The 14,745-nt window shown below is 30.4% G+C and overlaps 1 long non-coding RNA gene across 1 annotated transcript; it reads left to right on the forward strand.

Moving 5' to 3' along the window:
• Positions 1–7,773: 7,773 nt before the first annotated feature.
• On the forward strand, positions 7,774–8,626 carry LOC100578967. Its single transcript, XR_120620.4, has 3 exons — positions 7,774–7,936; positions 8,012–8,166; positions 8,251–8,626. It is a non-coding gene; the product is annotated as an uncharacterized LOC100578967 (long non-coding RNA).
• Positions 8,627–14,745: the final 6,119 nt, after the last annotated feature.

The following is a 14,745-nucleotide window of genomic DNA, read 5'->3' on the forward strand; positions in this document are numbered from 1 at the left end:
CGGAAAGGGGGCAATGAATCGAAAACCGGAATCTAGAGAGATCCATTTGGGCACCTGGACAAATCCATTCAGAAGGATGCGTTAGCACGCAGCATCGAACAGATGTGGAAGTTTATATACTACCGCAGGCATGGTTCGATCCGATCGATATTATGAATCAAGAATGTTTTAGTTAGTCAAATAAACAATCTGTCGACTATAGCAAAGCTGCAGTGTATCTCCATGCAATCTTTAAGAACTTGTAGAATTCTGTATTCGTCGTTTCAGTTTCATTTTCCAACCTTCATCATGATATTCCTACAAATTTTTCAAAAAAATTAAAATTAAAATATTGTTAAAGTTCAAATTATTTTAAAAATAAATTTTTATTAACAAATTATCTAATTATATAATTAAATTATCTATTTATAATTTATCTGATAGATAGTATCTAAAATTTTACCTCTTTTTATTCTTCAATCGTGTTAAATTTTTTCATTCAACACAAATTTACGACACAAATACTCCTAGTATCGTTAACAATTGTTACGGTTTCATTCACCGTCATGTTTTGTGATCTTTGGAAGAGGGAAGCATATTTATGGTTTCTTACCATAGGTCGTATTACGTCTTCTTCATTCATGAGTCGATTCACGTAAATACATATATGATACATCAATGAGTACATAGATGTTACTGGACATCCAAATATGTGTCTTGCGAGGTAATCCAAAAGCATTCAACTTCTCTTCCATTCGATTTTCGTCGTTTCATTCATTTCTAGGCATCAAAATGTTTGTGTGTATCGTTGCATTTATCAGTTGAACGAATATTTTTATCTCTTCAGTAGAAAGTTTTTTATTCGAAACATAAAATATCTATAAAACAAAAGAAAGATAACTATCAACAACAATTGCTGTAAAAGATATTTTAATAAAAAAAAAAGTATCATTGTTAAAACTTTGATGTTTCATATTTCTATTCTATTTCAAATTTATACCTTTTATTTTACAATCCTTACTATATATTGCAATATAAAATTTACCACAACACTATTGAAAATTTAGTCTTCCTTTCATGTTTCTCTCTTCTTCATCTTTTTTTAATTTTTTTATTATATTAACATTGCTCGTTTCTTCATTTCGTTCTTTCACCAGATCGCTGTCAAAGGTAAACGATTCCTGCAATTCGCAAGGAAATTTGTATGTTCCGGTGTAGGGGTCCAAGAGAAAAAATTCCTCTCCACTAGCGGTTTTCAAGGGGCTGAACGACATGTTCCCTTGAATGGAAGAAAGATTACGAGGCGCCCCTTTTTTCCTTGGGGCGAGTCTTGGATCGAGGGTTCCTCGTGTAAATAGACGCTGGTGAGCACAAGGTGTTACAAGGCACGCGACACACCAGAGAAACAGGTCTCACTGTCTTCGAGTCCGGTCCTAAGGAACTTGTAAGGTGATCCTGTTCTATTATTCCTCTTTGTCCTCTTTATCCCAGCTAAAGATTCAAGGTGAATCAGGTTCACGAGGGAATTTCGTGATTCTTCTAAAAATTTTGATTACCTGACTGAGATAGTCACATTGAGTTTCACATTGTTATCTGTATCAATTGTATTGTCATTAATTTAGTTTCGACATTATAATGATATAATGCAATTACATCTTTATATCTACGAAATTCTAATAAATTTAATTCACAATTTTTAGAATCTATAAATTTTATATTCTTATCTTAAAAAAAAATAGTTATCTTAAAAAATAAAAGTTAAACAGTAAATAAAAGTATCTTAAACTAGTTTCATATCATTTACAACCAATAACAAAATTTCTATATGTACTATATTGTTTATCAAAATATATGGTTAAATAGAATATTTATTATTATTCTATTCCAGTTGCTATCATATGTATTGTTATTATGTACAGTAATTATGAACTTATTATGAACAGTAACAAAAGTCGACAATGAACGATGATAATATAAAATAGAATAATTTCACAGCCTTTTTATATATATATATATACTTATACTACTAACTATAAATAAATAGAATTCTTTTGATACATTGATGCTGTAAAGTCATCAATTCTATTTCACTTTATTTTGATATGTCCGCTTTGTGTTTACCTTCAACCAATAATTACAACGCAGAGATGGATTACAATGCAAAATTTTAACGATTGAAATTAAGAATAAAGTTAGTTCAATAAATTACTTTAATAATTTATTATTCAAAGTTTTAAATAATCATAAATAACTATTACTACTTAAAATTTTATTTATATAACCTCAATTGTTTGGCGCTACAGTTATCCGCGAACTTTACTCGAAATTTTAACTAGTTACTTTTTAGTGCTCAATTCTGCCACGATGCGTATGATGGCAGAAGAGTGCAATGGAGCGAGAGCGTAAATATTTTTTCCTTTACTTCGCCATCTTTACAAACGTATTATACATATCCATCGACATTGTCCAATAAAATTTATTTTCAACGATTCCATGATTCGTGACATTATAAATCGGGTGTTCCGTCCGTAGATGGGTAAATAGCCCTACAATGCACCCCAGTCAGTTCACGCACGAATCGGTATCTGGCCACGATTGACACGCGCGTGTGCACGTTCAAAAACACGAGGAATCGGCATACAAGGAGGAGGGAGAGCAGAATAGTCGCATATAGTAAGCGTATACTACTACGTGGAAGAAGTAACGGGGTTCCCTTTTGGTAGAGTTATGGGGTGAGTCATCACCTGGCTTCATAAAAGGGAGAAAACTGGGCTCATAGGAACTACCGTGTTATACCTTAAGGGGGTTTATAGGTGGGGTACGGTGAGATTCCTGCTGGTCGTGCCGTGTAAGGCAGGTGGGGACAGGGGCACGAGCCTAATCGACGCACTTACCGTGATACTGAGTATTTCAACGTGGAATATTTGCAGATATTATTAATTGTAATATTTAAGAAGTATTGTATGTTAGTTGTATTGTAATATTAAAGAAGTATTAAATATATTTTATAAAATTGATAATTTAATATAGTATTAAAAATATTAGAAAATAAAAGTTGATATACAAATGATTGAAATTTATTTATTAAATTACAAGCAATTTAAGTTTATTTTACATAAAATAACATAGTGAATCAATAATGTAGGAAAATATGTATGATATAATATAATAAAAAATCTTTATTTTTAAAAATGTAATTTAAATATAAATTATTTTTAAAATAATTGAAAAAAATTGTATATTTTGAAGTTGAAATATTTAAAAATATTCAAAATGTAGATAAATGCTATTTACAATAGTCAAATGTTATTAATTTTTGTTTTAGCTTTTAGAATTGACAACAAATATACTTAAACTTTATAAATATATATATAATAAAAATTAATATATAGAAAAAAATTATATAATTAAGTTATGAGAATGTTTATGAATTTTGTATTGCATTTCCATAAAATTTGTGCAAAAATCAATATTTAAATTAAAAATATATATTGGAAGCATTTTTCATTTGCGATGGAAGGTACGAAGAAAGGGCGAAAAAGAAGCAGAGGGTTAAAGTGCGTATATGCTCTATACACAGATATAATAGCTGGTGAACCTAACTACGTGGTCGGAAAGTATCGTCTTTCATTAAAATTACCCCGCAGCTTGCCAATCGATCTACATTGCAATATGTCTATCATACCGGCTATGTAATTTTCGTTGAACTCTTTATATCGATGTTACTTTGAGTTGAAGAATCGTGGAATTTTTTTAAAGAATAATACAGGAAACTTTATTCGTTCAATTCAATTTTCGATTCAACTTTATAAAATTTTTTCTATCAAATTTTTCTTATCGTATTAGTAATTAAAAAATTGAATTAAATATTCTTAAAATTCATATCACATCAAGTTAAATTAATTTTATTAATTATTTTATACAATACTTTATTAATAAATTTCATTTTAACTATAAAATGCAAAAAGTTTGAATAAATCTTTAATTCAATGTTTCATCGAACGGTTGCTGTGAATAAACAACTCAGATTTTTTTGTTGCAGTAACTTTCACGATATTTCTTCGAAATAACTGAATCATTATCCCTACGAAGTTTTACTGGACATATTATTTCAGTTGGCAGAATTTTAAACAAGTTATAGATTGCGTGAGTCTGCTACACATTGTATGATGTGTCCCTTCGTTTCATATCAATTTTCATATAGATAGAACAAATGTATTTTAACGGATGTAATTTCACAGGTAAATTCATCGAGCATAATAGTAACTGAATTATTTGATTTAGTCTACGTTGCAATTATTTTTTCATTTAATTATTTATATATATGTTTCGATACGTGCAATAAATGTTTAAAATATATATATTTTTTATATCTTATAAATTTTTGAAATTATTAATTATTACAAAAATAAATATAATATTAAACAGTATATTACATTATCAATATAAAATCATTCGTACAAATCAAAATCACTGCGAACATTTCCCCTTCGAGAGAGAAGAGCAATTCTCCAGGGAAAAAATTCTCCTACCAATTCAATCCCATTTTCCAATTTATCACATTGAAGATACACATAAGTAAGTAAAACTACTATCGATCTAAATGTAAAGGAAAAAACTTGAATGTTCGAATCTAATAGCATAGAGAAAGAGAAGACACGATGATGTTTGAAGAAAGGCAGAAAATTCTGACAGTCCAATCGATTTCGTACGCATAATACACGTGGTCGACTGTCGATCGATATAATTGAGCACACGTGTAGCTACGTACACGTAGTACGCGAAATGTACCAAGTAAATTGATGATAATAACGAATGATTGTCACGTGCTATTCGCAAATTACGAACTGTCTGAAATTTTTATTTTTTTCAAAAACCTGTTTCATCTTTTCTTATGAATGATATTTTCGTAACGATAGTATAGATCCATTATGATTTTATATCCGGGAAAAATTTATATTTAGGAAAAAATGATGTTGAAAAAAAATATAATGTTTTATTTCATTTTTGAAATTTTTGAAAATTCATTTACATTTTTACACTGTGGAACAATATAAAGATTTATAGATAATGTGTATTTATATTATACTTATAGGTTATATAGACGTGAATCTAACCTATAATCTTATAATAATAACTTCAAATTTTCAATAACCTTTCAAGACATTTAATTAATATAATGAAAGATAGTGAACTGACTGTTAAGTAAATTGTGATCAAATTACAGAGAACAGAAAAAGAATAGTGGCGGTATCCTCAGTTTTCAAGACACGTGGTAGTCATGGACACCCCTCATGGTGTCTATGGGTGTTACACAGAAGCCAGACCTTTTGAACATCGACCATATGGTGTACCTATGCCAGAGCCATGATTTATACGCATCCGACCTCATAGGTACGCAACCATAAGATTTTATTAATTAATATTATCACGAGAACGTCTTATCTATTATAAAAAAAAAAAAAATGAATCGAAAAAAGGATTTTACACTGAACATTTTTTACGTTATTATTATGATAATTTTAATTTATATGATGAATTTTTACCTTGTATATGTATGACTCATTTAAGATAATAATTTTATTCTTTATTAAAAAAAATTCTTCGTGTCACTTAATGTAAATATTAATAAAGGAATATGCAATAATATTGATCATATTTAATCACATTTCGAAATACCGATTTCTTCGTGGCAAAGCGACGAATAAAATGAAATCGAAACAACGGACGAAATATTGATGAATTATCAAGGATACTCAAGCCAAACGCACGATACTTTTTCCACTAATAAGTTATAGATTTGTTCACGAGACAGAAATGCGATTATCCACGGTGACATTTCGTGCATCGCGATGACATATATTCGAATTATATCGGAACTACTGATATTCCGTATACAGTATAAAAATAATTGATTGATTTATCAGACGTGTCACTAGATTTTTTCCATCTATATGTTCCAAATATCTATATGTATTTTAATATCGTTATAAATATAAATTGAAAAAGATAATGACGTGATTAAAATATGAAAGATGATACATAACCTTTCAAAAAATGCGAAAAAGATTCATATTTAAATGAGGTTACCAATATTGAATAAAAAAAAATTAAGCGTCGTACAAAAAACAAATTGATTGGAAATTACAAAATTTGTATTGAAAGAAAACAAAAAAAAGAAAAATCTTATTAAAAACTAACAAACATGCACTATTTCGCAAATAAATTTAACTTTACTATAGGAATATACGAATTTGAACGAACTTAGCCGAAATTGAACGAATCAAAAGGAGATTCTAGAATTAAGCGCGCGCAAATTTGAATAAACATGAAAAATATATATGAATAATATATACAAATAAATAATAAAAAAATAAACTATTTGTATATTTTTAAATTAGTCGATACTCGTCATACTTATGCATGCTAAATGACAATTTAATGCCCGAAATCGTTCGTTCTATCCCTTGTTTTAATAAAAAAGTTGAAGAACATATGGCTAACCTTAATTGTCATCAAAGTTGGATGATCCTAACCAGCGGTTTTCGTTTCGTCATCGAAAATCGGTTTCATTTTCGACGTGAAATCTCTCAATTATCTGATAATACACCTTACATGCTGCCCTTTATGCGATCAGGATTATACGCACTATGCGTCAGATGACCAGATGTCGTCTTTTAAGCTAATATGGCGACACGCAAGGGCTATCTTCTGCTTTTAAATGATATTTGGGTTTGAGAAATTGCGTGACGTGTAATTATCGTACGATCAGATTATCGAAAAAATACTTAATTATTAATTTCTAAGAATATATTTTTTTTTTTTCTTTTTAAACTTTCAACTCGGAGTGTTATTAACGATTCTATAAAATTACGCATTTGTATCCGTTGATCTAATAAAAAATGTGGAATAAAAAAAAAAGGAAAGACAAATAGAGATTATTGGTAAGTAAGTAAGAAAGTTTGGATAAAAGTTGTCCGATATTAACATTTATAGAGGATATTAAGTGATACGAGGAAATGATGCTGGTGAAACGGTAGCATGCTGTATTTTAAACGGGCAATTTTACGAGTCCTTGGTCACTGTAGTGATTTCATCCCCTCCTGAATGGCGGAAGGGCGCTAACTACCCTTATATCTACTTGCGACAGGAGGGACGCGTGTTCTCTCTCTCCCCCAGGCCTAAACGCATCTTGAACGCCTCAACAGGTCCATGAATAAGTTACGGGGCTGAACGCGAAGTGTCGAAGACGTAATAGATTTCGAGTTCCCTGCACTTTTAAAGGGGCTTTTCTTCGAAATTGAGTAGAACGTACGGGCTGATTTACTTTCAACCCGAGTACAACCCGAGAGAAAAATCGCTATTTGATTTCCCATCTTCGATAAAGGAACTCGAATAAGCATAATGATATCAGTTTCAGAAGTAATTTAATAAATTTCACAGATTTTTTGGAACGCAGTATCTAAATATAAAAATGATTACGTACATGTAATTACATTTCTATCTCTGATAAATTACGATTTTAATTAATTTTGTTAAAAAAAATATTTTCTATGTTCTCAATGAAACAGATAAATATGAAAAATCCATTATTTTTAATTGTTTCAATATTTCTAATATCGTTAAATCATCTTTTGATTTTTATTGTAAGAAAGAAAAAAAAAATTTTCGATTCGATGAAAGTTTTTATCATTCGATATTATGAAAAAAGATTCAAGAGCGGGATAAAAGTAAATTCGCTAGTGCTGCCAACACGGCAATTCTACGAAAAATAAATTGAACGTTGTAGTAAGATCGAAAGAGGAGGGATGCGCGGAAGAGGCAAGTGGCTGCAATGAATTTGCATTGAAAGTGGCTCTTAAACGATTTCTCCCACCCAACTGATCCACCCTCGGCTGTGTCTTCGATACTACGTTAACCTCTAAGCAGATTGCAAGGCAAATTTCTTACAAATTTGGTATTAAATCGTTCGATAGATTCATTTTTGTATTACACAAATATAATCGATTTATCAATAAAAACGTTTATTTAGATTTAGATATTTCACATCTGCACTCCAACAAGTAAAGAAATATTCGTTTATGCAACTTCTTATACGTGAAGAAAGCAAGAAGAAACGATTATGCGTGTGCACAATTATTCTAACCTCTCTTTGGAAATCATTTTGATCACGTGTCAAGTTCATAGGTATATGTATATATATATAATATATATAGATATATAGTATATGACAATTTTTATACGAATAAAAGTTATTTTTGCTCGTTTCAGGTTTATTGAGGTTTATTTTCAAAGAATTCAATGCTTATCAGGATTGATCGCATACCTGGCATGACGAGGCATGCGTCGCCACAATAATTACCGGGGGATGCGTGTCTTTACGCATAGGGCCCACGTGGAGGGGTTGTGTAGAGGGTGGCACACACAACTTACGGCTCCAACTATGATTCACCTGAGCCATCGTGTTACTATAGTTACATATTTGGTAGTTACTGATGAGAAGGCTAAAATTTTCGTTTTGCCATTTTTTGCACTGGAAAAGTATAGAAATTAATGAGAATCTAAAGGAGGGAGATCAGAAAGAATATGCATATTCTTAATATTATTGGAAAATGTTTATGAAATATTGACAATGTATAAATGTTTATTGATTGTTTATAATTTTTTTTATGAGAATTTAATAAAGTTAGAGCTAATGTTTTTTTTAGGATGTCATATAATTATAAATGTTCTGTGAATTTAGATTTAAATTTAGATATAAACACAACTATTAGAATTAAAAAAAAGATATATTTTATTCTTTAAATATAATATATAATTTGCTTACACTTCACATCATTCTAAAATTTAATAAAGTTAGAGCTAATGTTTTTTTAGGATATATGATTATAAATGTTCTGTGAATTTAGATTTGTATAAACACAACTACTAGAATTAAAAAAAGATATATTTTATTCTTTAAATATAATATACAATTTGCTTACACATCATTCTAGATTTTTATATATTTAAATTTTCTACAAATACATAAACATCATTTACTGGAAAATGTATTATCAATGTAAAAGAATCTAAAAAAATTCCTCAGTCACTTTTCTATTGCACATATAATTTGCTTTGAATCATTCTACATCAATTCACATCATTCTACATATTTTTGTACATTTAAATTTTCTACAAATTCATAAACATCATTTATTGGAAATTGTATCATCATTGTAAAAGAATCTGAGAAAAAATTTCTCAGTCACACATGTAAAATGTTAAAAAAAAAAAAAAAAAAGAAATCACAGAAGACAAGCGGGCCTTAAATAGTACGGTGTCAATAATTCACGTGACCCTGAAGAAGGAAAGGGAGTAGTCGGATGCAACGAGCGAATCAAGGCTTGCTCGCTTGTGGAACTATTTCAAAGCACCGTGTGTCATTGCGTGCACGCAATATTTAGCCGTACCCCCTACAGTCGGATGTCGGCGTCGAGTGAGTCAGTGCGACGACGTCAACGACATCCACGACGACAACGTCTAGACGCCATCACCCCACCGTCATCGTCACTGATTTGTCCGCTGTCCTCCTGTTCTTGTTACCTCGTAAAATGGGTGAAGTCATTCTCGAAATCTGATTCAGTGTGTCTTACATAGGAATGATTGTTTATTCGTCACCACAATTTGGGCACGATTTAAGATAAAGTTGAACAGATTTATTAAAAAAATCGTAACGAATTTTCTTACCTTCTCCACATCTTTCATTTGTTTAAAAAATTAAAATTTAAAATCTATCGGAATATTCATCGAAATAACAAATTTTTCAAGTATCTGAATACCTTCTCCTAAATATTTGTAAATAAAAATGAGAGATTTTTACATTTTAATCTCTGATATATATTTCTTTTACGTCGAAAAAAATATGGAAAGAAAAAAGAAAATAAAAATAAAAGTTAAGAATTAAGATTAAAATTTTTTGATTTTTGGAAAAGATAACCTTTGATATAATAAAGTATATTTAGGGAAAGATTGACTTTTTGAGGTAAAAGGTGGGAAAGGGCGGAGGAGACAAGGCAATATTTTACAAAAGAATTCTATAATTGGATTCTTAATCTTGTTTACGGTGAAGAGATCAAGTGGTCTTTGTCAGGGTCGCGTATACACGATGTGTGTGCGTGTGCCAAGGGACACATTCCTGCACGGGTGGCGTCAACCGAAATAGATTTGCCATAATAGACACTCGAGCGCACTCGTTCCGTTTCTGGGACATCGGGAGGGAAAAACGGGCTTGATGAGGCCGTATCTCAGCCTCTGCCACCTTTATTCGCCCTTTCGAGCTTTCGTTGAAAGTAATTGCTCGTGTGAATCGTTGAAATATCTCCGGGTATATTTTAAACTGGCCGATGGAATGTCTTGGAGAATTCGCGAGGATGGTACAGAAGGATGGATACAGAAAACATTTACAAGTACTCGAGATATTTAACCAATCTGTAAATTAAACGATTTAAGTACGTATTTATTGCTTACACAGAATATTTGATGCAACTGGGTCTAACAATATCTTTTAAACGATCAAAGTAAATAGTTAGGTTAGGTTGTTAATTGGATTAAGCGTAATTTAATTTGCAATTGAATCTGACAATATCTCTTAAATTATGAAAGATAGAATAAAATTTTATGAAATAAAATTAAATAATTAAATTAAGTTAAATTGTTATTTAGACTAGGTATTTAATGTAACTAGATCTAGTAATATTTTTATTTAAAATGATATGAATAAAGTAAAATTTTATGAGATAAAATTAAATGATTTTAAATGATATTTTATAAAATTTGAAGATTTTAAAATCGTCTATGTAAAAAATCTATGTTTTTTTTTTTATGAAACTACATTATATTTCTTTATATTTCATTTTAATTGATACGTTTCCTTTCTATAAAAATGAATAACTATATATTTCTGTACACGAAATTTATCAAAGTATTTAAAAATTATAGTGACAGTTTAGAAAATGAAATTACAATTCGCCCTATGTTTCAGAATCCAACAGCTGTCTCTGTATGAAATAGTATAGATCGTGCGAAGCTATAATGCGTGGGAATATCAAAATTTGTCTTGAACGCGCCATTAGAGCCTTTCGAACGATGTGACCGTTACTTCGAATTCCAACCGAAGTTTCGACCAAACTGGGGATATTACCGTAATTAACGCATCGATGTTCACTTAGGGACCCCCTCTAAACAGTTGTGTTCACGTGGGAACTTCACACTCGAACGCATTCCTTCCACAATTTTCAATAATAGAAAGACTTCAGATTTTCATCAATAATTTCCAAATTTATTTTTTCCAGAATTTTCACGAAGGATAAAATTTGATATAAATGATTCAAAACAATAGGAATTAATAAACAAAATTTTTTTGAGTTTCGACTTTTTGAGTCGTCCTGTATGCCAATGGTGTCGTATCACATCAAATCATTTGAGTTTACTTCACAATACTTTTTTTTATCTTCAACTATTTCAAAACTGTAATTCTATTCTACAGTTGCGTGGCACACATCTGATATAACCTATGTATAACTCTTTAGCTACGGTAGAACTGGCTACCGGTAGGCTATCGTGGAACGAGATTCCATGTCATAACCTACTATGTTTAATAAAAAAAAAAAAAATCACATTAATAATTAAATATCATATTGCTATTCAATTTTAATCGTTTCTTCGTGTTATACTACAGTTTTACTTAATATATTACATAATTTTCATTTAATATATTATATATATATATTATTTTATTGATTATTATTATAATATTATGAACAATACGTTGTTGATATAACAAACTATTTTTTTACTTTTTTTTTAAATTTTGTGTGAAAAAGTGAGAAACAATTGGATTACTTAATAATTTTTGTAAAAATTAAAATATTAAAAAAAAAAATATTTAAAAAAAGAATCGTGTGTATCTCGAAGTGAAAACGGTAAATTCAGAACCCTTCGAAATACAATAGTTGACGGTTGATCGGTGATTCATACTAATGACGAGTGTGGCGTTCATCGATTGAATTTGTAACGCTTGCCGGGACGCACCTGCGCTCGTTACGAGCCTTCCTTTCACGCAGGTAAAGGTGTTTCTTTGTAATTTCCAACCGGTGGCCAATAATCGATCAAACATTGATTGAAACTTTAAACGATCTTCATCATTTTCGAGACACGTGCCACCATCCTACCAGAGAAATTATCTAATTAAATTAATGTCAAAATTTCTACGAAATTATTACGAGGTTTCTAATTTCGTTTAAAAGATAAAATTATAAAAAATATTTAAAATTAAAAATATTAATGAAATTTTAAATATTAGCGAAATTTTAAAAATTATAATATATTTTGAAAAATGAAAAAATATTAGATTGAAGATTTTAATTGAGAAAAAGTACTAATCGATTCTTAAAAGTATCGTTAAAAAGAAAAAGAACGTCCTAAATTTAATTTTAAACCAATCGAAAGAAAAGTTAAGAAAGTTATTTAATTAAATTCCTACGAAATTCGTGTGAACTACTTAATTTTACTTAAAACATGGAACTTCACATATTTCAACATATCTTGTAAAAATTGATTGAAAATTTTAACTAATCGATTCAGAAGCATCATTAAAAATGACAAAAGAGGGTGCCCCATACCTAATCCTAAAGCAATCGAAGGAAAAGCTGTTTAGCGATGCTGAATACAGTAAAGCGAAGTTTGTGTGTGCCTATAGACGAACGATCTCGCACCAGCAGTTACTTCGAATAACTTCGTTACTTCGAAGAGAGTAGAGGTCGCGTCAGTTCCGTTTAACCCTATTAACGCGCGTACGCCGCGCTTATTTGCTGGATATTTGCTCGACTGTGCCCCCACCACCTTTCCACTTCCGCCTCGCGCACACCGTTCCATCGTAGATCATGCATCTACTCGATCCGTGGTGTACGTGTTAATTGCTTGTATTCACGTACAATCCGAAAGGGTTGGCGGGCGCACTTCTGAATAGTGTAGCTAAATACACCGTCGTAATTCGTTTAAATGGAAACAGCAAGTGCCATGCGACTAGCAGGCGAAGAAAAGTGGGTAAAGTTGTGCTCGTTCGCTGTCTACGCGAATTTTCCCGGTTAATTGGCCTGGCATCGGTGGAATAGGGATTGACGAGGCGACTCCGCTCGAAAGAAATCAAATTCTCAGAGCTCTGGTAGCTTATAACTTTCGTCCTTTTTTAAAAATCCTTTTCCTGATGAAAGATAGATATGGTTGCAAAATAGAAGTAATCGATTCGATTGTTCAAATATTTTTCTTTTCTTGTTACAATAAGTAGAATAAGAACGAAAAATAGTGAAAAATTTATCTTTGAATATTCTAGATTTTTCATTCGACGAAAGACGATTTCTGTGAAGTTTATCGTTTATGTTATAAAAGACTTTCACATGTCATGCACATGTAACATATGTATTTCTTTAGGATAAATGATTGTCATAGACAGTGACAAATTATTGTTAGTTTGATATTACAACACATTATTTTTTAGGTTAACTTAGATTATTTTAAATGATTGATCCAAAGAACGATAAATTACTATTAGTCTAGTATAACATTATAACATGTTGTTTTTGATTAGGTTAGATTAGGTTAGGTTATTTTAAAACTTCTTGATTGACAAAAATTGTAGAAAATGGATATACAATTCTATATTATTTTCCACGTCACACATTTATCATTATTCTATATGTGACACATACAATTACAATTTTCTTTAGGATAAATGCGTAATATTTTATTCATTTTCATTATAGAGATACTTCTAGGCATATATAAACAATGATAATTATCACTAGTCTGTCAACTAATGTAACACATTGTTTCTGATCGAAATTGAGATATTTTAAAAATTTCCTTCCGATTAATAATAATTTTATATCATTAGGCAATGAATTTTGGTGGAAAGGTTAGATACGTTATTATAGAAAGTAAATTTTATTCGAAATTTAATCGAGAATAAACAATCAATGTAAATATTTGAACGCGTGGAATATTGTAACGGATGTCCTATTAGTTTTATTCAACAGTTATTCAACAAAAGTTTTATCATTTACCATTCCCAATAAAGATGGCGCGTCAAAGGAGACAGACCCCATTAAGAGACATTTTGCTAGCAAATTGTAGGTTTGCCATTCATGAGATAAAGATCAGGGGATCTGGATTCTTTATTCCAGATTTTTCTTTTAGACTTTCCATTGACATCGGGGCTCGGAGGCGTAACAATGGCATGGCGACGACGCGACCGACTAAACTTTAATGAGCGCGTGCCACTGACAGAAGTACACCACCATTATGCGTGCATGCCCCCTCGTTGCTGTAAACGATGCACAGAATAATGCTAACGTGCACGTGGTCATTTTTCTCTTAATATAGCGTTCATGACTATTTTCATCCTTGCACAATGTAAGTAGTATATAAAGATGAAGAAAAAGTAGTGGAGGACTGCAGAGATGAATTTCATTTTCATTAAAAATTATACACAAAAAATATAACTCATAAATATATTCTGTCTGTATATGATGATCAACGAAATTCTATTCTTTTTATTTTTAATTATAATAGCTATGAAATGTTAAAATATTAAAATGTTAAAATGTTATAAATGTTATTTCAAATAAATATATTCGAAATTTTAACTAATTGATTTTTCTCGATACAACTTCACTTATCCACCGGAATCCTCTCGAAATTAAACAGTTCAGGATCGTTTAATACCAT

The sequence above is a fragment of the Apis mellifera genome, linkage group LG6, assembly GCF_003254395.2.
Source record: "Apis mellifera strain DH4 linkage group LG6, Amel_HAv3.1, whole genome shotgun sequence".
Classification (NCBI taxonomy): domain Eukaryota; kingdom Metazoa; phylum Arthropoda; class Insecta; order Hymenoptera; family Apidae; genus Apis; species Apis mellifera.